Genomic DNA, 24,603 nt, shown 5'->3' on the forward strand with positions numbered 1-24,603 from the left:
TCCTATAATATGCACACAGTTGAAGATTGCAACTATGCAATCTCTAGTAGTAAATCCTCTATTCTTAGGGGGCTGACTTAAAGGATGACTCAGTCTCATTCCTCCTGCTTCCATCCAAAATGAACAGGAAACATAAAAGGCATTCAGGGGCTTCCCTGGTGGCGCAGTGGTTCAGAGTCCGCCTGCCGATGCAGGGGACATGGGTTCGTGCCCCGGTCCAGGAAGATCCCACATGCCGCGGAGCGGCTGGGCCCGTGAGCCATGGCTGCTGAGCCTGCGCGTCCAGAGCCTGTGCTCCGCAACAGGAGAGGCCACAACAGTGAGAGGCCCGCGTATTCTCTCTGTATGACAGACTCTAGGCCCAACCATCTCACTACAAATATCTCAATTTCGTTTCTTTTTAAGGCTGAGTAATATTCAATTGTATATATGTGCCACATCTTCTTTATCCATTCATCTGTTGATGGACACTTAGGTTGCTTCCATGTCCTGGCTATTGTAAATAGAGCTGCAATGAACATTTTGGTACATGACTCTTTTTGAATTATGGTTTTCTCAGGGTATATGCCCAGCAGTGGGATTGCTGGGTCGTATGGTATTTCTATTTTTAGTTTTATAAGGAACCTTCATACTGTTCTCCATAGTGGCTGTATCAATTTACATTCCCACCAACAGTGCAAGAGGGATCCCTTTTCTCCACACCATCTCCAGCATTTATTATTTCTAGATTTTTTGATGATGGCCATTCTGACCAGTGTGAGACGATATCTCATTGTAGTTTTGATTTGCATTTCTTTAATTATTAATGATGTTGAGCATTCTTTCATGTGTTTCTTGGCAGACTGTGTATCTTCTTTGGATAAATGTCTATTTAGGTCTTCTGCCCATTTTAGGATTGGGTTGTTTGTTTTTTTTGTTATTGAGCTGCAAGAGCTGCTTGTAAATCTTGGAGATTAATCCTTTGTCAGTTGCTTCATTAGCAAATATTTTCTCCCATTCTGAGGGTTGTCTTTTGGTCTTGTTTATGGTTTCCTTTACTGTGAAAAAGCTTTGAAGTCTCATTAGGTCCCACTTCTTTATTTTTATTTATTTATTTATTAATTTATTAGTATTTATTTTTTTATTATTTTATTTTTTTCATTTTAACATCTTTATTGGAGTATAATTGCTTTACAATGGTATGTTAGTTTCAGCTTCACAACAAAATGAATCAGTTATATATATACATATGTTCCCATATCTCTTCCCGCTTGCGTCTCCCTCCCTCCCACCCTCCCTATCCCACCCCTCCAGGCGGTCACAAAGCACCGAGCTGATCTCCCTGTGCTATGCGGCAGCTTCCCACTAGCTATCTACCTTACGTTTGGTAGTGTATATATGTCCATGCCTCTCTCTCGCTTTGTCACCGTTTACCCTTCCCCCTCCCCATAGCCTCAAGTCCATTCTCTAGTAAGTCTGTGTCTTTATTCCTGTTTCACCCCTAGGTTTTTCATGACATTTTTTTTTCTTAAATTCCATATATATGTGTTAGCATACGGTATTTGTCTCTCTCTTTCTGACTTACTTCACTCTGTATGACAGACTCTAGGTCTATCCACCTCATTACAAATAGCTCAATTTCGTTTCTTTTTATGGCTGAGTAATATTCCTTGTATATATGTGCCACATCTTCTTTATCCAGTCATCCGATGATGGACACTTAGGTTGTTTCCATCTCTGGGCTATTGTAAATAGAGCTGCAATGAACATTTTGGTACATGACTCTTTTTGAATTATGGTTTTCTCAGGGTATATGCCCAGTAGTGGGATTGCTGGGTCATATGGTAGTTCTATTTGTAGTTTTTAAAGGAACCTCCATACTGTTTTCCACAGTGGCTGTATCAATTTACATTCCCACCAACAGTGCAAGAGGGTTCCCTTTTCTCCACACCCTCTCCAGCATTTATTGTTTCTAGATTTTTTGATGATAGCCATTCTGACTGGTGTGAGATGATATCTCATTGTAGTTTTGATTTGCATTTCTCTAATGATTAGTGATGTTGAGCATTCTTTCATGTGTTTGTTGGCAGTCTGTATATCTTCTTTGGAGAAATGTCTATTTAGGTCTTCTGCCCATTTTTGGATTGGGTTGTTTGTTTTTTTGTTATTGAGCTGAATGAGCTGCTTATAAATTTTGGAGATTAATCCTTTGTCAGTTGCTTCATTTGCAAATATTTTCTCCCATTCTGAGGGTTGTCTTTTGGTCTTGTTTATGGTTTCCTTTGCTACGCAAAAGCTTTTAAGTTTCATTAGGTCCCATTTGTTTATTTTTGGTTTTATTCCAATTTCTCTAGGAGGTGGGTCAAAAAGGACCTTGCTGTGATTTATGTCATAGAGTGTTCTGCCTATGTTTTCCTCTAAGAGTTTGATAGTTTCTGGCCTTACATTTAGGTCTTTAATCCACCTTGAGCTTATCTTTGTGCATGGTGTTAGGGAGTGATCCAATCTCATACTTTTACATGTAGCTGTCCAGTTTTCCCAGCACCACTTATTGAAGAGGCTGTCCTTTCTCCACTGTACATTCCTGCCTCCTTTATCAAAGATAAGGTGACCATATGTGCGTGGGTTTATCTCTGGGCTTTCTATCCTGTTCCATTGATCTATAGTTCTGTTTTTGTGCCAGTACCATACTGTCTTGATTACTCTAGCTTTGTAGTATAGTCTGAAGTCAGGAAGCCTGATTCCTCCAGCTCCGTTTTTCGTTCTCAAGATTGCTTTGGCTATTTGGGGTCTTTTGTGTTTCCATACAATTGTGAAATTTTTTGTTCTAGTTCTGTGAAAAATGCCAGTGGTAGTTTGATAGGGATTGCATTGAATCTGTAGATTGCTTTGGGTAGTAGAGTCATTTTCACAATGCTGATTCTTCCAATCCAAGAACATGGTATATCTCTCCATCTATTTGTATCATCTTTAATTTCTTTCATCAGTGTCTTATAATTTTCTGCATACAGGTCTTTTGTCTCCTTAGGTAGGTTTATTCCTAGATATTTTATTCTTTTTGTTGCAGTGGTAAATGGGAGTGTTTTCTTGATTTCACTTTCAGATTTTTCATAGTGTATAGGAATGCCAGAGATTTCTGTGCATTAATTTTGCATCCTGCTACTTTACCAAATTCATTGATTAGCTCTAGTAGTTTTCTGGTAGCATCTTTAGGATTCTCTATGTAGAGTATCATGTCATCTGCAAAGAGTGACAGCTTTACTTCTTCTTTTCGGATTTGGATTCCTTTTATTTCCTTTTCTTCTCTGATTGCTGTGGCTAAAACTTCCAAAACTATATTGAATAAGAGTGGTGACAGTGGGCAACCTTGTCTTGTTCCTGATCTTAGTGGAATGCTTTCAGTTGTTCACCATTGAGGACGATGTTGGCTGTGGGTTTGTCATATATGGCCTTTATTATGTTGAGGAAAGTTCCCTCTATGCCTACTTTCTGCAGGGTTTTTATCATAAATGGGTGTTGAATTTTGTCAAAAGCTTTCTCTGCATCTGTTGAGATGATCATGTGGTTTTTCTCCTTCAATTTGTTAATATGGTGTATCACGTTGATTGACTTGCGTATACTGAAGAATCCTTGCATTCCTGGAATAAACCCCACTTGATCATGGTGTATGATCCGTTTAATGTGCTGTTGGATTCTGTTTGCTAGTATTTTGTTGAGGATTTTTGCATCTATGTTCATTGGTGATATTGGCCTGTAGTTTTCTTTCTTTGTGACATCCTTGTCTGGTTTTGGTATCAGGGTGATGGTGGCCTCGTAGAATGAGTTTGGGAGTGTTCCTCCCTCTGCTATATTTTGGAAGAGTTTGAGAAGGATAGGTGTTAGCTCTTCTCTAAATGTTTGATAGAATTCGCCTGTGAAGCCATCTGGTCCTGGGCTTTTGCTTGTTGGAAGATTCTTAATCACAGTTTCAATTTCAGTGCTTGTGATTGGTCTGTTCATATTTTCTATTTCTTCCTGATTCAGTCTTGGCAGGTTGTGCCTTTCTAAGAATTTGTCCATTTCTTCCAGGTTGTCCATTTTATTGGCATAGAGTTGCTTGTAGTAATCTCTCATGATCTTTGGTATTTCTGCAGTGTCAGTTGTTACTTCTCCTTTTTCATTTCTAATTTTATTGATTTCATCCTTCTCCCTTTTTTCTTGATGAGTCTGGCTAATGGTTTATCAATTTTGTTTATCCTTTCAAAGAACCATCTTTTAGTTTTATTGATCTTTGCTATCATTTCCTTCATTTCTTTTTCATTTATTTCTGATCTGATTTTTATGATTTCTTTCCTTCTGCTAACTTTGGGGTTTTTTTGTTCTTCTTTCTCTAATTGCTTTAGGTGCAAGGTTAGGTTGTTTATTTGAGATGTTTCCTGTTTCTTAAGGTAGGATTGTATTGCTATAAACTTCCCTCTTAGAACTGCTTTTGCTGCATCCCATAGATTTTGAGTCGTGTCTCCATTGTCATTTGTTTCTAGGTATTTTTTGATTTCCTCTTTGATTTCTTCAGTGATCACTTCGTTATTAAGTAGTGTATTGTTTAGCCTCCACGTGTTTGTATTTTTTACAGATCTTTTCCTGTAATTGATATCTAGTCTCATAGCGTTGTGGTCGGAAAAGATACTTGATACAATTTCAGTTTTCTTAAATTTACCAAGGCTTGATTTGTGACCCAAGATATGATCTATCCTGGAGAATGTTCCATGAGCACTTGAGAAAAATGTGTATTCTGTTGTTTTTGGATGGAATGTCCTATAAATATCAATTAAGTCCATCTTGTTTAATGTATCATTTAAAGTTTGTGTTTCCTTATTTATTTTCATTTTGGATGATCTGTCCATTGGTGAAAGTGGGGTGTTAAAGTCCCCTACTATGAATGTGTTACTGTCGATTTCCCCTTTTATGGCTGTTAGTATTTGCCTTATGTATTGAGGTGCACCTATGTTGGGTGCATAAATATTTACAATTGTTATATCTTCTTCTTGGATTGATCCCTTGATCATTATGTAGTGTCCTTCTTTGTCTCTTCTAATATTCTTTATTTTAAAGTCTATTTTGTCTGATACGAGAATTGCTACTCCAGCTTTCTTTTGGTTTCCATTGCATGAAATACCTTTTTCCATCCCCTTAGTTTCAGTCTGTATGTGTCTCTAGGTCTGAAGTGGGTCTCTTGTAGACAGCAAATATATGGGTCTTGTTTTTGTATCCATTCAGCCAATCTGTGTCTTTTGGTGGGAGCATTTAGTCCACTTACATTTAAGGTAATTATCGATATGTATGTTCCCATTCCAATTTTCTTAATTGTTTTGGGTTCGTTATTGTAGGTCTTTTCCTTCTTTTGTGTTTCTTGCCTAGAGAAGTTCCTTTAGCAGTTGTTGTAGAGCTGGTTTGGTGGTGCTGAACTCTCTCAGCTTTTGCTTGTCTGTAAAGGTTTTAATTTCTCCATCAAATCTGAATGAGATCATTGCAGGGTAGAGTAATCTTGGTTGCAGGTTTTTCTCCTTCATCACTTTCAACATGTCCTGCCACTTCCTTCTGGCTTGCAGAGTTTCTGCTGAAAGATCAGCTGTTAACCTTATGGGGATTCCCTTGTGTGTTATTTGTTGTTTTTCCCTTGCTGCTTTTAATATGCTTTCTTTGTATTTAATTTTTGACAGTTTGATTAATATGTGTCTTGGCCTATTTCTCCTTGGATTTATCCTGTATGGGACTCTCTGTGCTTCCTGGACTTCATTAACTATTTCCTTTCCCATATTAGGGAAGTTTTCAACTGTAATCTCTTCAAATATTTTCTCAGTCCCTTTCTTTTTCTCTTCTTCTGGAACCTCTATAATTCGAATGTTGGTGCGTTTAATGTTGTCCCAGAGGTCTCTGAGACTGTCCTCAGTTCTTTTCATTCCCTTTTCTTTATTCTGCTCTGCATTAGTTATTTCCACTATTTTATCTTCCAGGTCACTTACCCGTTCTTCTGCCTCAGTTATTCTGCTATTGATCCCATCTAGAGTATTTTTCATTTCATTTATTGTGTTGTTCATCGTTGTTTGTTTCATCTTTAGTTCTTCTAGGTCCTTGTTAAATGTTTCTTGCATTTTGTCTATTCTATTTCCAAGTTTTTGGATCATCTTTACTATCATTATTCTGAATTCTTTTTCAGGTAGACTGCCTATTTCCTCTTCATTTGTTAGGTCTGGTGGGTTTTTATCTTGCTCCTTCATCTGCTGTGTATTTTTCTGTGTTTTCATTTTGCTTATCTTACTGTGTTTGGGGTCTCCTTTTTGCAGGCTGAAGGTTCGTAGTTCCTGTTGTTTTTGGTGTCTGTCCCCAGTGGCTAAGGTTGGTTCAGTGGGTTGTGTAGGCTTCCTGGTGGAGGGTACTAGTGCCTGTGTTCTGGTGGATGAGGCTGGATCTTGTCTCTCTGGTGGGCAGGTCCACGTCTGGTGGTGTGTTTTGGGGTGTCTGTAGACTTATTATGATTTTGGGCAGCCTCTCTGCTAATGGGTGGGGTTGTGTTCCTGTCTTGCTGGTTGTTTGGCATAGGATGTCCAACACTGTAGCTTGCTGGTCGTTGAGTGAAACTGGGTGCTGGCGTTGAGATGGAGAGCTCTGGGAGATTTTCGCTGTTTGATATTATGTGCAGCTGGGAGGCCTCTTGTGGACCAGTGTCCTGAAGTTGGCTCTTCCACCTCAGAGGCACAGCACTAACTCCTGGCTGCAGCACCAAGAGCCTTTCATCCACACGGCTCCTTAATTTGGGATGATTCGTTGTCTATTCATGTATTCCACAGATGCAGGGTACATCAAGTTGATTGTGGAGCTTTAATCCGCTGCTTCTGAGGCTACTGGGAGAGATTTCCCTTTCTCTTCTTTGTTCTCACAGCTCCCAGGGGCTCAGCTTTGGATTTGGCCCGCCTGTGCGTGTAGGTCGCCGGACGGCGTCTGTTCTTTGCTCAAGCAGAACGGGGTTTAAAGGGGCCGCTGATTCGGAGGCTCTGGCTCACTCAGGCCGGGGGTGGGAGGGGCACGGAGTGCGGGGCGGGCCTGCGGCGGCAGAGGCCGGCGTGACGTTGCATCAGCCTGAGGCGCGCCGTGCGTTCTCCCGGAGGAGTTGACCCTGGCTCCAGTGACCAGTGGCGGGCTGCACAGGCTCCCCGGAAGGTGGGTGTGCATAGTGACCTGTGCTCGCACACAGGCTTCTGGGTGGCGGCAGCAGCAGCCTTAGCGTCTCATGCCCGTCTCTGGGGTCCGCGCTTTTAGCCGCGGCTCGCGTCCGTCTCTGGAGCTCCTTTAAGCAGCGTTCTTAATCCCCTCTCCGCGCGCACCAGGAAACAAAGAGGGAAGAAAAAGTCTCTTGCCTCTTCGGCAGGTCCAGACTTTTTCCTGGACTCCCTCCCGGCTAGCCGTGGCGCACTGCAGTCTGTGTTCACGCCGCCAACCCCGGTCCTCTCCCGCGCTCCGACTGAAGCCGGAGCCTCAGCTCCCAGCCCCGCCCGCCCCGGCGGCTGAGCAGACAAGCCTCTTGGCCTGGTGAGTGCCGGTCGGCCCTGATCCTCTGTGGTGGAATCTCTCCGCTTTGCCCTCCGCACGCCTGTTGCTGTGCTCTCCTCCGCGGCCCCGAAGCTCCCCCACTCCGCCACCCGCAGTCTCCGCCCGCGAAGGGGCTTCCTAGTGTGTGGACACTTTTCCTCCTTCACAGCTCCCTCCCGCTGGTGCAGGACCCGTCCCTATCCTTTTGTCTCTGTTTATTTTTTTTCTTTTGCCCTATCCAGGTACGTGGGGGGTTTCTTGCCTTTTGGGAGGTCAGAGGTCTTCTGCCAGCGTTCAGTAGGTGTTCTGTAGGAGTTGTTCCATGTGTAGATGTATTTCTGGTGTATCTGTGGGGAGGAAGGAGATCTCCGCGTCTTACTCTTCCGCCATCTTCCCCAGTCCCGTTACTTTAACATTACATCTTTTTTTTTTTTTTTACATCTTATTTTTGAACAAAGATACATCCCCAACTTGAACATCTACCTTACTCATTATATGTTATCTCCAGTTACTTTGGGAATGTCTCCAAAAATAAGCCAACCACCAAAGAATAACAAAGTGCCTTCCAAGAGTATAAAAACAAACAAAATACAGGAACAATAACAACAAAAGACCTATCACAGACTGGGAAATTTTTCAAAGTATGAAATCCAACCTCCTTTAAGCACTGATAGCATTGAAATTTGGCAGGAATAAATATTCATGGATATTTGGGAGTCTGTAAAAGACTGATTTTAAAGAATATATATATGTATATTTAAAATATGTATATGTGTATATTAAATATATATGTACACATATGTATACATACATGCATATGTATATTACCTACCCCCTCAAAATATACATATATTTTGACATATATATATAAAATCTACCCCCCAAAATTATATTTAGCTTGGAAATATGATTAATAACAAATCAGGTCAAAATAAAAGCAAAAGTCAGTCATCCTGATTTACTAAAGCATGAAGCAATGATACTGAGGATGAGTCTTGTATTTACCACCTTTGTGATGTATTATAGAAACTGTGCATTAAAGCAAACCAGCCAAATTTGTAATTTAGAGCTCTGGAGGTATTCAATTTTTGTGATTACATAGAGACATACTTTACCAAATGTATGGTACCCATATGCTTCCCTCTATCGAAGCCTGGACCCCACTGGAATTAAGTGCTGAGTCCAGCTCTCTGGCAGAGGTAGAAATTTTTGTTTAGGAAGAAAGTTATAAGCCACTAATATCAAAGAAGCTTTGAGACACTAACTTTTTGTTTGAGATTGATATAACCTATCCTCACAAACAACTCCACGTTTACATCATGATTCTTCAAAGAATTTTCAAAGGGTTTTCCAATTTAACCTTAAGACATTGAAGTCAAAGTCTTAAAGTACCAATAATAAGAGCACTTGTTTAATATATTCCAGGATAGCACTAATATCCACCTTTCAAATAAGAAATACTCAGTTGTGAGGGAATGAAATGTCTTACTATACAGCAGTTGGAAAACTACAACCCAGGGGCCAAATCATGCAAACCAGCTACTTTTGTAAGAAAAGCGTGATTGGAACACAGCCACGTCCATTTGTTTATGTTCTGTCTAGGACTGCTACAAAGGCAGCGGGGAGTAGTTGCAACTGAGATCCTATGACCAGCAAAACCTGAAATATTTACCATCTGGCTCTTTCCAAAAATTTGCCAATGCCTGGACTAGAACATTAATTTTGTTTTCTGATAAAATAGTTCCTATTGTCACTGTTCAATAACAGTGAATTCACAAATATTTTCCCATTCCATTGGCTAGAAAACTAAGTTAGACCCAATGGTGCAAGAAAAGCATTAATGACATCATGTTTCCCAACATAAAGACATTTGAGGCTGGTGATTTATCATCTCAGGCTAGCACTACACCTGCTTGGTCTGGATCCACGCATCTGTATCAGGAGGAACACAGTATGCAATCCACATTTTCTGCCGTTATTATAAGAACGAAGTTTCAGTGTAAAGACTTAATCACATATAGTATTTATAACGATACATCAGAATCATCAAGTGAATTACAAATAATACATGATGAACTGGGGGTTAGAATGGGAAGGACATTTCTCACCAGGTGCTAATAATTTGAGGTACATTTGACTGCAGGCTTACATAAGTTGATAAAGCACTCCCTTAATCAAAGGATAGTTGAAAAGAATATGAAATGAGCTGACACATTTTGACATGATTGCCGATTGCAGAGCAGATACACGTGCACCGCACATTGGAAATGTATTGGAAAGAGTTTCCTTAAGTTTCCTTAAGTTATGGATTTTATATCAGTTCCTGAGATGAACATTTCAAACATACACACTTACAGTTCTGAAACACTCACCCAAACCTGGAAAATGTGCATGAAAGTCTTTCCCATTCCTTCATATCCCCAATTTGCTTTGAATTACAATATAAACTATAAAAGAACCAGAAGAAAATATAACTTTTGGTGTGTAGGGTAGGGAAGAATATCTTAACATAAAAGCAAAGGAAGAAACCATAAAGGAAAGTATATAGATTTGACACAGAAAACTTTAAAATATCTGTATATCCAAAAGAGTTGTAAAAATGACAAGAGAAAAGAAAAATATATATACTACGAAAGGCTGTATCCTTAATATATTTCAAGTCTTTAACATTTATGAAAAATAAAAAAACAATATTCATTAAATTAACCATTTAACAAACTTTGAGTGAACTGCTGCCCTAATACTGCTTGGGCTCCAGTGGGTGACCTCACTGTTCCAGGACTGACATGTGGCCGGGGACTTGGGACTTGCAGGGCTAAAACCAAGATAGTTCAGGCATACTTGGAGTCAGATAGACTGGACTCAAGTTCTTCCTCCACCATTGAATGACCTTCAACATCGTACTCCACCTTCACAAGTCTGTTTCTTCATTTTAAAATGGGTGCTAACAAGGGTACTTAACTCTTAGACTTGCAAGTGAAGATTAAACAAGATGAAATGTACAAAGCTCACTGACCTGGCTTATAGCACATGCGGTAAATTTTATGATTATCACCATATTATCACTGTTTGTCAGTTGTGAAGATCTGCTAGTTTTTTCTCAATACCTATTCTCTTTTTTTTTTTAAATTGAAGTATAGTTACTTTACAGTGTTGTGTTAGTTTCAAGTGTACAGCAAGGTGATTCAGCGTATATGTATATTCTTTTTCAGATTCTTTCCATTATAGGCTGTTACAAGATATTGAATATAGTTCCCTGTGCTATACAGCAGGTCCTTGTTTACCTATTTTATATATAGTAGTGTGTATATGTTAATCTCAAACTCCTAATTTATTCCTTGCCCCCTTTCCCCTTTAGTAACCATAAATTTGTTTTCTATGTCTTTGAGTCTATTTCTGTTTTGTAAATAAGTTCATTTGTATCATTTTTTTAGATTCTGCATATATGTGATATCATATGATATTTGTCTTTCTATTCTCTTATTCCTGTCTACAGAACCCCAGATTGGGGGAACATTAAACAAATACTGCTGAATTCCTTGATAGAAGTGATCATCTGACCTAGCTCTGGCCACTGGAAAAAAAAAAAAAAAAAGAGGAAGTTTTTGGTTGAGACTTCCAAGAAGGCTCCTTAAAATATGTGGATGTGTGAGCAGGGGGTGAGAACAGTCCTAACTGGTAAATACATTTTATCCTTTGCTTTTTCACTCCTTCCTGCCTCAAACAGAGATGCTGGAAGCAAAGCAGCCATCCTGGGACCCCAAGGGTGACAAGAACATGCTAAAGATGATTGGGTGGAAAGAGACAAGGAAGCCATTTCTCCACTGGCATCATGGAGCCACTGTACCCATCCTGGATTTCTGACGTCTGGACTCTTATTGGGTAAGTCTGTGACAAAACTTATTACATCATTATTATTATATAAATATAAACAAGACACCATGTTTAACTGTCATATTGATAATAAAGAGAATAATAGTTAAAACAGCATATTTAGCCATAAACAAAATGTAACAACTATTTTTTCTTTTCTTTTTTTTTTTTTTGGTTGCATTGGGTCTTCGTTGCTGTGCGTGGGCTTTCTCTAGTTGCGGTGAGCCGGGGCTACTCTTCGTTGCGGTGCGTGGGCTTCTCATTGTGGTGGCTTCTCTTATTGCGGAGCACGGGCTCTAGAGCACAGGCTCCGTAGTTGTGGCTCACAGGCTCTAGAGCACAGGCTCCGTAGTTGTGGCTCACAGGCTCTAGAGCACAGGCTCAGTAGTTGTGGCTCACAGGCTCTAGAGCACAGGCTCAGTAGTTGTGGTGCATGGGCTTAGTTGCTCCACAGCATGTGGAATCATCCCGGACCAGGGCTCGAACCCGTGTCCCCTGCATTGGTAGGCGGACTCTCAACCACTGCGCCACCAGGGAAGCCCCCACATCATCATTTTTAATGGCTGCAAAGTATGCAATTGTTTTTATGTACCGTATGTTTCTTAATAGCTTTTTACTGGTGTACATTTAGTTTGTTTCCATTTTTTTTTTACATTTATAGATTATGCTGAAATCAACGCCCTGTACATCTCTTTCTTGTAAACTTGCCCAATTATTTCCTCAGGATAAACTTCTAAAGAAAGAGATAATATAAGCCTTTTAATTTATCTGTATTGCAAGATTAGATTCTTTGCCCAGGAATATAACAGTTTTTCATTAAAAATAGGATGAGGGTTTAGTTCAAGTGTGTACTCATAAAGGATGAACTAACGGGAGCAGAGAGGGCTATCAGAAATATGGTTTTTAAAATATTTGCAATTATTCACAAGACTAATATGCTTTTATAAAGGAGTAGTTATCAAAATGTTTTTTTTCAGTATGGAAACTGAGAGCTTCCCTCCTTAAAAAATAGAGTAAAAAAGCCAATTCCAAAAATGTTACTCTAATCAATCCCTGGTAGAGAATCAAAAAGCTTAGGAGGAACACTACCTTCTGAGTTTTAAGTGAACAAGAAGTACATTTTAAATTCAGGTGGGACTTCCCTGGTGGTCCAGTGCTAAAGAATCCGCCTCCCAATGCAGGGGACGCAGGTTCGATCCCTGGTCGGGGCACTAAAATCCCACATGCTGTGGGGCAACTAAGCCCGCACGCCTCAACTAGAGAGTCTGCGTGCCACTAACTACAGAGCACACACACTCTGGAGACGGCGCACCACAACTACAGAGCCCACGTGCTCTGGAGCCCCTGGGCCACAGCTAGAGAGAAACCCATGCGCTGCAACAAAGAGCCAGTGCGCCACAACGGAAGAGCCCGCATGCTGCAACGAAGATCTCGAGTGTCGCAACTAAGACCCGACACAGCCAAAAAATAAAAATTAAATAAATAAATAAATAAATAAAATACCTTAAAATAAAATAAAATATACTTAAAAAAATAAATTCAGGCTAAGGTAGAGAAATAGATCCCTAGTGTTTCTATAAGTGATCTGCCTCTTCTTGTTAACACTCTATCCGGTGTTTTATTAGAATTATGACTCCATGCTACCAAAGGTCCCATAAGATATTTCATTGAAGTTGACATAAACTGGGGTCTTATCCTGCTTAGAATAAAAATTTGGAAAGCAAATTTGGTCAGATTTTCTCTGAATATTGGAGTCTGCATTGAAGCTTTTGAACAACTATATACAGGGCTGAGCAAAGGCTGTTGTTTGCTTATGTGGTAGACTGAGATCAAGAATGTTAATGTTATCTCCAAGAAGACTTTTAAATTTATATCAAAATTGTATAAACAGGGTCACCAGGGCTAAATGGGATGTCAATGACCTATGAAGATCAAAAGGTAAACAAAAGATCTTAAAATAAGCCTGTAACCTGAACACCTCGAAGGTTGTTGTATATTAAAAGGCGGTTGTTTACATAAAGAAAGGGAAAATTACTTAGTGCTAATTCTGTTTGTGACAAGCTCCTTCTTCCTCAATCCATCAGCAGAACGGTGGTGGATGAGGCTTTCACCCTGCCTGTTTTGAAGGGCTGTGAATAAAAACAACTTGAGCTGTCCACTCAGAAGCCTACCCATTTCCTTTATGGGGCTGGTTGCTTCAGGCTAAGTTCTTTCTTCAGGAGAGGTTTGTGGAGATAAGGGAGTAGCTGGGGGACCTGAGTAAGATGAAAGGAGTACAATATGGTTGGCAGGAAGAGATGGGTAGATTCACTAAGGTACACGCTCAAGGATTTCTTTGAAGCCTAAACTTCCATCTTCAAAAGGAATTTCAGCCAGATGGGGAACAAACGGGAACATGTCTTTGGGTAGATAACCCACAGAGTTTGGGCTCAAGGGTGGAGGAATGATGAGTCCCCAAAAAATGTCATGAAAAAGTACAATGAATTAAGAAAAAGAAAGTCGATTTTTGTTATGGGTTAATAGACACATAATTAGGGATCTGAAAGGGAGGCAAAGTAAAAACTCACTGGAGTAAACAGTTTTCTTATAAGAAACAAAAGATGAATCAGCCCTCCAAGCCAACCAAGGTATGACTTCAGAGGCAGTAGAGTCTAGTGATTATGTACATGGCTCTGTGGTCACAATACCTAGAATTCGATCCAGGCTCTTCTAGTTACCTTGTGTGACCCAGGAGAAGTAATTTGACCTCTCTGTGCCTTTCCTTATCATTAACATGAGAGTAATAATGGGAACCCCCTGCCAGGTTTGTTGTGAAGGTTAAATGAGTTACTACATGCAAAGCATTCAAACAGTGCCTGACATGCTGTAAGCGCTCAGTGAACGTTAACCATAAATTACAACATTTGAAGATGCCCTAAGAAGGATAAGAATAGCCTAAAAGGTAATTATTCTGCTGCCTGCCATTCCACTTGAGAGCTTAATTTACGGGTTCTTAATGACTTTTTGACCTTTAAGAGTCACCTTTCAAAATGTAAATCATCCCCAGGGTCTTACCCAAAGCCATTCTCAATACTCGAGCAGGGATTCATTGACCATGGATATTGCCCGGATAGGTTAACACTCCAGGAAAGAGGACGAGGAAGAGGTGCTGGGGCGGCGAGCAAACTTCTGAGACAAACTTAACTTGACTTTTATCATTCACACCAAACTTAACCCACCAATTACAATTTTGCCAATTGTGAGAAAATTTTTAAGCCTCCGGTGTTTCAGGACAAATCACTAGAGAAAGAATGTGCCCGTATTGTTCTGTGAGAAAACATAGATGGCTAGGATACATTTTCTCACTCCTTGCCTGGACCCTAGGAAGGAAAAAAAAGTGTCTCATTCAAAAGAAATCATGGAAGGGGAGGGACTCAGGAAAGAATTGTTGAGGTTGTGACGAAGTCCAGGTGAAGGAATTCAGGAGCCTTTGCTTTGGATGAAGGCTCTGGAAGGTCAAGTTAGCCCATGGCTGAAGCTGGCTGGCTAAGCCTGTGCTTGAGGCATCGAAAGACAGGAGAGACAGGAAGGGAAGGACAGACAGACAGACAGACACACTCACACACACAATCGAAGGAGAGGCTAGTTTATAAACATACATCCTATTGAAACACCAAGTTATATTTTATGCCTTAGTTTTCTTTCCTAAGAGCCATCAATGTAATATATTCTGTTTCCACTAACTTAGTTAAATAGAACCATGTAATTAATCCTCTACAGATCCTCTAACCAAATACATTTAAATACTTACTATGTAGCCTAATGCATTTTTCTATTCCAACACAGTGGATTTCTCTTCTGATTAATGATACCCGGAGGATTCTGCACAAGTCTAGGTTTTTGAGCTTAGGCCAATAAACATGGATCAAATGATCTCTAAGGTCCTTTTCAACTCTAAACCTCTTTGATTTAAAAAAAAAATTATACAAATTTTAAAGGTTACTTTCCATTTACACTTACTACAAAACATTGGCTCTATTCCACGTGTTGTACAATACATCCATGAGCCTATCTTACACCTAATAGTTTGTACCTCCCACTCACCCCTCCCCATATTGCCCCCCCATTGGTAGCCATTAGTTTGTTCTCTATATCTGTGAGCCTGCTTCTTTTTGTTATATTCACTAGTTTGTTGTATTTTTTAGGTTCCACATATACATGATATCATAGAGTATCTCTGTCTGACTTACTTCATTTAGTGTAATGCCCTCCAAGTCCAAGTATTTTTGTTTCTGAAATACATATATCAGAGAAGGGCATTAGAATTTTCTCAGTGTTTGGTTTCTCCTGTGGTGTTGATCTGATCTGCACTGCAAGGTTTGTTCCGTGGACCAAGACATGCATCTTTCAAGTCGCACACTGCTTTTCAGAAGAGCAATGTCTTTATTTCAAAGAGAAAATGAAGATATACTTACTTGTACTCATATAAGAGAGACCAGGTCATTTTTCATTAACAAACTTCCCCCAATTTTTTAAAATAAATTTATTTATTTTATTTATTTATTTTTGGCTGTGTTGGGTCTTTGATGCTGCAGGTGGGCTTTCTCTAGTTGTGGCGAACGGGGGCTACTCTTTGTTGCAGTGCACGGGCTTCTCTTTGCAGTGGCTTCTCTAGTTGAGGAGCACAGACTCTAGGCCTGCGGGCTTCAGTAGTTGTGGTGTGAGGGCTTCAGTAGCTGTGGCACGCAGGCTCAGTAGTTGTGGCTCACGGGCTTAGTTGCTCCTCAGCATGTGAGATCTTCCTGGATCAGGGATTGAACCCATGTCCCCTGCATTGGCAGGCAGATTCTTAACCGCTGCGCCACCAGGGAAGTCCAACAAACTTCCCAAATTTTAAAGGTTTATAATAATGAGTTTATTTTTTGCTCTTATGACATGGCCATTGTGGGCTGTCTGCGGGCTCCACTCCACCCGCAACTTCTCATGTCAGGATCTGGGCTGATGGAGTAGCCACGCTCTCAAACATTGCTGGGTTTCATGGCAGAAGGAAAGCGCTCTGGCAGATCTTGCACCAGCAATTAAATGTTCCAGCCTGGAAGCGACACAAGCCATTTTTGCTTACAATTCATTAGACAGAATCAATCATGCAGTGTCACCCAATCACAAGTGGTCCTGGTGTGTGTAATTCTTCCATGGGCTCCCAAGACAAGGAACTTCAACTATGCTATGCAGAGATTAATGGGTTAGATTACTATAAAAAATTCAAATAATAGAAAAGTATGTCACTCAGTAATATCCAAGAGATAACTGCTATTAACAAGTTGTCGGTGTGTATTTTCTAGTGTCTTATAGAAATATACATATGTGCACACACATATGCACGTGATTTAATTTAAAAGTATCCCATTAGAAATACCATTTCTATAATCTGCTTCCCTTCCACCCTTAGCCATATAGCAAGGTCGTATTTCTCCATGTCAAGACATTTAAGCCTACCTCATCTCTTTTAACTGATGCATACTATTCCACTTTACAGATGGACCATGTCTTGTTTAATTAACTCCCTATAATGAACGGTTAGGTTCTTTCTAATTTTTGATATTATTAAACATTTTGCAATCAATATTCTTAAACCTACTGAATGAAGTTGACAAAAAAATGGAGAAGGATAACCAATCACCAGTGATTTAAGATTCCAAACACATGGCGAGTGAAGAAGAAAATATTCAAATCCTTTTCACCTGATTCAGAATATTTCAATGGCAATAAAGGTGTAGGAATTCCTAACTATGTTAATGTAGCAGGTCATTCACATGAGCATCTCTAGAACTCCTTTAAACTCTTGGATTCCTGTTCAAGTAAAACATTTTCTTGATTATAAAATTTAACATCCCCACTCCGAGCCTTTGGAAATAAGGTATATCACAGTATTATTGCACTGAGAAGTCTGAATCTCCTGAAAAGTGAACATGATGGTACTATGACCCCTCATTTATTTTTATCTTCAGTTCCAATTCTTTCACCTTATATATAGAATGACTAGTGATTTAAGTGAGAAACCTGAATCTAAGATAGTCAGGGTTTTAGCAGTTTAAACCAGTCACGAGGACGTTAGCTTGAAAAGCTCTGTGACTCTGACCGTGGAGGTGTTTATAGTCTTAGGAGGAGACTGGCTTTGTCAGCTCTGAGTTTTGATGGGTTAAGTAGTTTGTAGTTGATTGTCGGGGTGTGGGGGGAGGTTACTGTGGAAGATAAATGAGTTCCTCAATGTCTGAACTTGCTCCCCGGGCTACTCAACTCATCTCAGCTCTTTCTGGGGTTCTCACCATGAGACAGTGAGCATCACAACTGGAGCCCTGCAGGAAAAATAAAAACCCGAACCAGCCAAAATATGGGGGAGGGCTTAAGTAGCTTTAGCAAATTCTAATCAGGGGAAAAAGTGGAGGGGGGAGTGTTAAAGATAGGCTGGTACATCCTTCTTCATATGAGCTTTAGAAGAACTCATGAAAGACAACTGAAAGCAACCAGAAAAAATGTCTTCTTCTTCATGCTGATCTATTTCCTTTTCAATTCAAGCTGTATATCGTATGCATAGCATATTTTTAAAATCTACTTTATTTCAGCAATTTTATTTATGTAGTTGATTTCTTAGCTTCTGTGTGTGTGTGTGTTTGATATATATATATATATATATATAGAGAGAGAGAGAGAGAGAGAGAGAGAGAGGGAGATAGAATAAGGGTGAAGGTAAATGATATAATCAAGAATTATATCAAATTATTATTTCTGATTTTGGAGTATAGAGTAGGGGTGTATTAGCCCAGGATGCATAACAAAATACCATCGACTGGGTGGCTTAGACAATAGAAATTTATTTATCACAGCTCTGAAGGCTGGGAAGTCCAAGATCAAGGTGTCAGCGAGGTGAGTTTCATTCTAAGGACTCTTCTCTTGCCTTGTAGGAGGCTGCCATCTTGCTCACATGACCTTTTTTTTTGTAACAGAAAGAGAGAGAGAGGGCTCTCTCTAGTGTCACTTCTTGTAAGGCCACTAGTCCCATCATGAAGACCCCACACTCATGACCTCATCTAACCCTAATAACCTCCCAAAGGTCCCATCTCCAGATACCAGCCCATTGGGGATTAGAGTGTCAACATATGAATTTGGAAGGGACACAAACCTTCAGTTCATAATAAGGGGTGTTAAATTCTTCACTTGCTATTCAGTCCCCAAGAAGTTCCTAGAAAACTGAAGTTTTAAAAAAAATGTCTATTTGGTTCATTTCTAATCTAAAAACCACCACTCTAAAAATGATGCACACACAAACATTTATCACTGTCCCTTTTACCTCACACTGGGCAGAACTTCCTTGCCTCCATTCTTACCCTCATCCTTCACATAAAACCTTTGCAGATTTGTTGGGTTTTTTTCAATGCTGGATTCAGGTGAAGATTAAAGGAAGAAGTAATGAGAAGCAGTGAAAAGCACATTTGAGATGCTGTGCCAACCCCTAGATACCCTTCTGTTTGTCAATTCCCCTACTGCCTCTACTATCCAAATCTTTAGGTTGACTTCATTTTGTTATCTACCTGAAACCCCACAATTAAAGGACCATTTGGACTAATAAGAAGTAGCTTTTAAAATGCAAATATTTGTGTGTGTGTGTGTGTAGGAGAATGCCATGTTAACAGACTGTTAATTATTCTGACGATGGCGGGGTACTGGTCAACCCAAGTCCTTTCCTTGCTGGCAGGCGGCTGAAGCTAACTCTACTGAGACCATACTTCTATGGTTTGTTTGAATGGGAGGAGATGGAACGTGGAGTAGTAGACGTGGGGAGAGGTCAGAATATGGCGCCAATGTGTTCACCCCGGTACATGTGGCACCTTGAGAGGTGCTTGTTCCATTAATGGGCACTCTAAATATTTGTTGGATGAGTGACACAAAGAACGACTATTGAAGTATCCTTGTAGAGCCCACTAGAAGGTGGTTTTTGAGTCTTGTAAAAGTGTGCTGACATAGCATAACAACTTCCTCTCACCTTTGCCAAGATTTCCTGAGTAGGACTCCTTGTCTTCTTCCTTTTCACCTTTGTCAGTCCTTGCTGGCCTTGATCTTGGAGATTGTCTGATCTGTTGCTCTCACTGTCAGTAAACCGTTCACTCCCTGTAACCTGCACTTGCAAATGAAGAACAGCAGCCTCTTTCAGGAAAAGGATGGAATTTTAGGAATATAGGGAAGGCAACTACTGCTTGATTCCTGGAATCTTACATAGATCTCCATTCCTTAGCTCAAGGTTTCATCATATTTGGTAATACAGCAAAACAGCACTGGACACTTGGGCTCTAGCATTTGCTTTGTCCTAAATAACTAAGTGACATGGTGCCAAGTACTTCCTGTACCTTGCTTTTCTTAGAATTCTCCATTAGTCCCTTTAGAACTGAGCACAGTGCTTTCTGTACAAAGCAAATGTTCAGAACCTTGAATTATCTTTATGTAGAAAGGTTTCAAGTGATGTCATTCCACTAGATTTACTAGGAACATTAGTAACAATGTTATATTACTTATTTTGGAAGTAAGAGCTTCAAGGCAAATATGAGTAGCCTATTTCTACTGTGTCTCTCTTGAAGTTTGATGACCCATTTAATTAGAATGATTACAAGTATGCATGGAAAGGAAGTTAAGCTGGTGGAAGAACTAATGATTTTGGTCAAACAAGGAGTTGTTTGCAACCTTCCTCAACAGACAGAAGCTGGATTGGGGAGTGTTCCATTCTTACCAGCAATGTCTCCACATTCTGATGATTTTGTGATGGAGAAAGTGATTCAACCTTTCAGGGTGCCAGTGTCCTCATCAGTAAATGACAGGTTTGGACTGGATGATCTCTAAAGCCAAATAGACAGTTAATCATTTTTTCTTTCCTTGAACTTATTCATTTATTCGGAAACAATTCATTGAGGGCATACCATGTGCTCTGCATGTGGTACTGGGGATACGGCAGTGAGCAAAACGGACAAACATGCCTGCCCTGTGGAGTTTACATTCTAGATGGAGAAAGACACACAATAAACCAGTCAATTAATCAAAAATATAATTAAGTACACATATATGTATATTTCAGAGGGTGGGAAGTGCAGTAGAGGGAGAAATATGAAAAGAAGGGGAAAGGGAAATTCTAAGGCAGAGTGACCTTAAAATGATGTGGTCCGGAAAGCCATCTAGATGTGAATACTTCCAGGGGGATGGAGTTGGACTTACCTAAGGAAATCCCGTGTAACTCTCTTGGAGACCATATTTTCCGTGGAAAGTTTTTCTTAGCCAAACACATCTTTGACTTGATTTCATGTATCTATCTATCTTTCATGTATGATTTGAAAACTTGAATTATAATTTATCCACAATAAAAAATGCACAGCCTTAAAGGTCGGTTTGAGGAATACTGACAGTCACAGTTACCTGCATAATGACTAGAAAAAACAAGGTATAGAACATTCCTATCATTCCGAAAGTTCCATCATTCCTCCTTCCAGTCAACTACTCGCCCCCTCCCACCCACGTAAAGCAATTTCTGACATGTATAATCAAAGGTAGTTTTGCCTGTCCTCAGACTTCATGTAAATGGAAGCATAGAGTATGTAGTTTTGCTTTCTCTCTTCTCTGTGTCTGCATGATTTTGAAGTTCACCCGTGATGCTTTGTGTAACAGTATTTTGTACCTTTTTATTGCTGAGTAGTATTCCATTGTGTAGATTTACTTGGTTTTTAAATAGGGGCTTTGCATGAATGAGAGACTTTTTTTCCAAATATGGATCAGAATCTTGCCACCGAAAGGGAAAATGTAAAACTACAGGATGGAACGATCTGCATGGCAACCTCACAGCTGGATCACCCATCACATTTCTCTTGTTTTAACGATGTACCTTTAACTAGTATCAGTGGGTTTCTCCCTCCCTCTGAGTGTCAACAGGAGGCTCCACCCTTGTCAGTGTCTTGGTCTTACCCTCCAGGCACCTGGCTATTTCAGGCTCTCACTCTTGGGGGCCAGACCCACCAGGTCTTTCCTATCACCGCCAATCCACTTTCTTAGACGTGTGATCCACCAGCCGCTTCCTTTGCCCAGGCACCTCTACATGCTGCAGGGTGGAGCCGCAGTCCCAGGTCCTTGGCTGTAGGTACCTGGCACCAAGGAGTTTATGTTTATAGTTAACCAGGTTGAAGAGATTTCACCTGGGCGCCTCCTTTAGCTCATGGCTGTTTTCTCATCATCCCACTTGCTGCTTGGATTGTCAAGACAGGCAGAGTGGGATATCTGAGGCTAGCAGGGAGGGAAACTGCTCATCTTGGGGCTTGTCTTTGAGAAGCAGCTGATATTCCTTTTGATCAATTACTGAACACTGAACAGAGCAAGCCTGGGTGGCCTGAGGAAGTGTGTAGGATGTGAAAAAGGCATGCTCTATGGGTGTCTGGAGGATACGTAACTTCAAATGCACAATTTTAACAAAGTGATAAAATAAAAGATTTTTCTAGAGAAACATACTGCATTCTGAAGGGTGACTTGGCATGGTCAAGTCCAGTTAGCTGCTGCATGGCCTCTTGCAGCTATTACTCTGCATTCCTGAGGCAGTGAAGAAGGCCATTACCGCCAGGGAGAGGCCTGGGATTAGCCAGGTGAACTTGGCTATCACCACCTGTCTTACGCTCCGTTCATTAGTTTCTTTAACAGTTTGCCTCAGCTATTTACACAGATAGGATTCCTGTCCAGCAGGGAGGAAAGTGTCAGGGTAAGCAAGCCATGGTCTGGAGCCGGAGGGTTAGTTTTATCCGACCATTCTTTTCTTCCCCATGATACAAAGGTTCTTTCTCCTCTTTTGAAAATCAGGCTTTCAATGGATGACTCCATTGTGGTACATTCCTATAGTAAAATAATATGTGACAATGAAAAGTGAGTAAACTAGAGCATGTATCAAAGTGAATATATCCCAAGAAGTATGGAGTTAAAAAAGCCCACAAATTATACATGTACAATAGGATACTACTTATGCAAAGTGTTAAATATGCAAAATGATCCTGTATATCGTCTAGGGAAATTTACATTTGTATAAGAGTACAAAAATATGCTCTAGGATGATAACCTCCAAATTCAGAAGCCGGGTTCCCTCTGGTGGGTGTTTGGACAGGAATGCATTTGGGAGGGGTACACAAGGAACTACAACTATGCTTGTACTAGTTAATTTTTTAAGCTCGGTGGTGACCCCCATATTCTATTAAACATAGAATAGAATTCAACATATTCTATATTGTTATTCATCCTTTTTTGTGTATTGAAACATTTTATAATAAATAAACAAAAATTAGTCATTACAATAAGATTATAATTGGTTTTTATTCTCTATATCATTAAACTTCTAATATTCATTCATTTTCACCAGTTGCCAAATTACAGATTTTGGCTGAGAAATGAAGTTTAGGGGGGTGTTTTTTGATTTCAAAACTTGTAAGTGTTGATGAATTTTTCTTAGAAAGCAGGTTTACTTTCTGAAACAAATACATGGTATTATGTCAACCTAATTAATGATGGGGAACACAGGATTTTGAATAAATGCCGCTATAACCCTTTTTTTCAAAAAATTCTATAATTTATATATTAATTGATGAAGTATTTATTAAGACTACCATGTTATTGCACTGGGGTAAGTATCATGGTGGGTGGAGATGGAAAAAAATTTACGTAACAAAATGTAGAACACAAAATGAAAAGTAGAAGAATTTTAGCCAGTTTCCAAAGAGGAAATGCATCAAAGTACGATGCGCATAAACCCACTGGGAGCAGCTGTACTAGAATGAATGAATGTGGTTTGCTGAGCTATTTCAGCCCTGTCCCAGCCTGGAATGGGGTGGCAGGAGCTGGACTTGGGTCAGGGCCTCCTGTAGCTGAGATCAAACCTCTCAAACTCCATCCAGGCCCATGTGCATCCTTTCCTGGATTCCCAATGATATGAATCCAGGATTCATAAGGATCCCCTCCCCCTCTCCCCAGCCTGTTCCAGAGCTGTGGGTAATGCTGACATCTGGCACGCATGAGAATGCAAGGGGCACCTTATGAAAATGGAGATGTAAAGCCAGAGGAAGAGAAATGATGCAATTTCTTTCCCAGCTAAGGAGAAGGATAGCAGGAATGAACGAGGTCTGGGAAGAAATTTATATTAGGGGATAAACAAATGAGTTTTGTGCCCACCCCTTTCAGTCTCCTCAATGCCATGTTCATTTCTCTTTTTTGATTACCAGGTAGTGCTGTCCTCAGTCTCTTGGGACATACTTCTTTCCGGATCTGGCACAAACTACCCCTCAGGGCTTAAAGACATGCAGATGACAGATGATCAAGGTATGCATGTCTTAATCAAGCTGCCGTATTCGCCCATCTAAAGAGCTGTTTAAAAAACACATCTAGCAGGTCTCAGCCTCCAATATTCACATCTTATTTACTCCAACTTTCACTTTTGAAAAATCTAAAGACATTCTCATGCAGGCTGTGACCAAAGGAAAGGGCAAGCTAAAATTCCCTCTGCAAGGGAAGGACATTTCTTTATTTGAAATTTACTTGCTGATTTTATTAGCTGCTGTCCTGACCTTTCAGCCAACTTAAGGACTGTTTACATTAACACTGAAAATGTAAACTTGCATGGCCGGAGTGTTTTTCTAAATGATGCTCTTTAGATAGTTTTTCATTTGTTGGATGATAACGACTATTTTCTCTTTTGGCTTTAAAGCTGAAGGAAAGGACTATGGTACAGCTTCCTTCTCTGTTTACAGACCGAGCACCTGCCACATTGCCCAGCCCTGGGCTGGGTTCTTTCTACCCAATCCTATCCCTTTGCCCAGAGACCAAAGTCACATTTCAGAAATATTATTTCCACCTCGTACACTGTTGGTGGGAATGTAAATTGGTGCAGTCACTATGGAAAACCGTGTGAAGTTTTCTCAAAAAACTAAAAATAGAATTACCGTATGACTCAGCAGCTCCATCCTGGGTATATATTTGAAAAAAAACAAAAACACTAATTCAAAAAGATACATGCACCCCAATTTTCCTAGAAGCATTATTTACAATTGCAAAGCTATGGAAGCAAACTATGTGCCCATCAATAGATGAATGGATAAAGATGATGTGATTTATATATATATATATATATATATACACACACACACA

The 24,603-nt window shown here is 40.1% G+C and overlaps 1 long non-coding RNA gene across 1 annotated transcript in view; it reads left to right on the plus strand.

Moving 5' to 3' along the window:
* Positions 1-23,774, plus strand: part of LOC113633498 (uncharacterized) — a 41,198-nt gene extending 17,424 nt beyond the window's left edge. The window contains exons 2-3 of the long non-coding RNA XR_003438215.1: positions 11,273-11,427; positions 23,682-23,774. This is a non-coding gene — a long non-coding RNA (uncharacterized LOC113633498). The remainder of the gene's footprint in view (positions 1-11,272; positions 11,428-23,681) is intronic.
* Positions 23,775-24,603: the final 829 nt, after the last annotated feature.

The sequence above is a fragment of the Aethalodelphis obliquidens genome, unplaced genomic scaffold, assembly GCF_003676395.1.
Source record: "Aethalodelphis obliquidens isolate GAN/ISIS:26980383/991018 unplaced genomic scaffold, ASM367639v1 scaffold40, whole genome shotgun sequence".
NCBI lineage: Eukaryota > Metazoa > Chordata > Mammalia > Artiodactyla > Delphinidae > Aethalodelphis > Aethalodelphis obliquidens.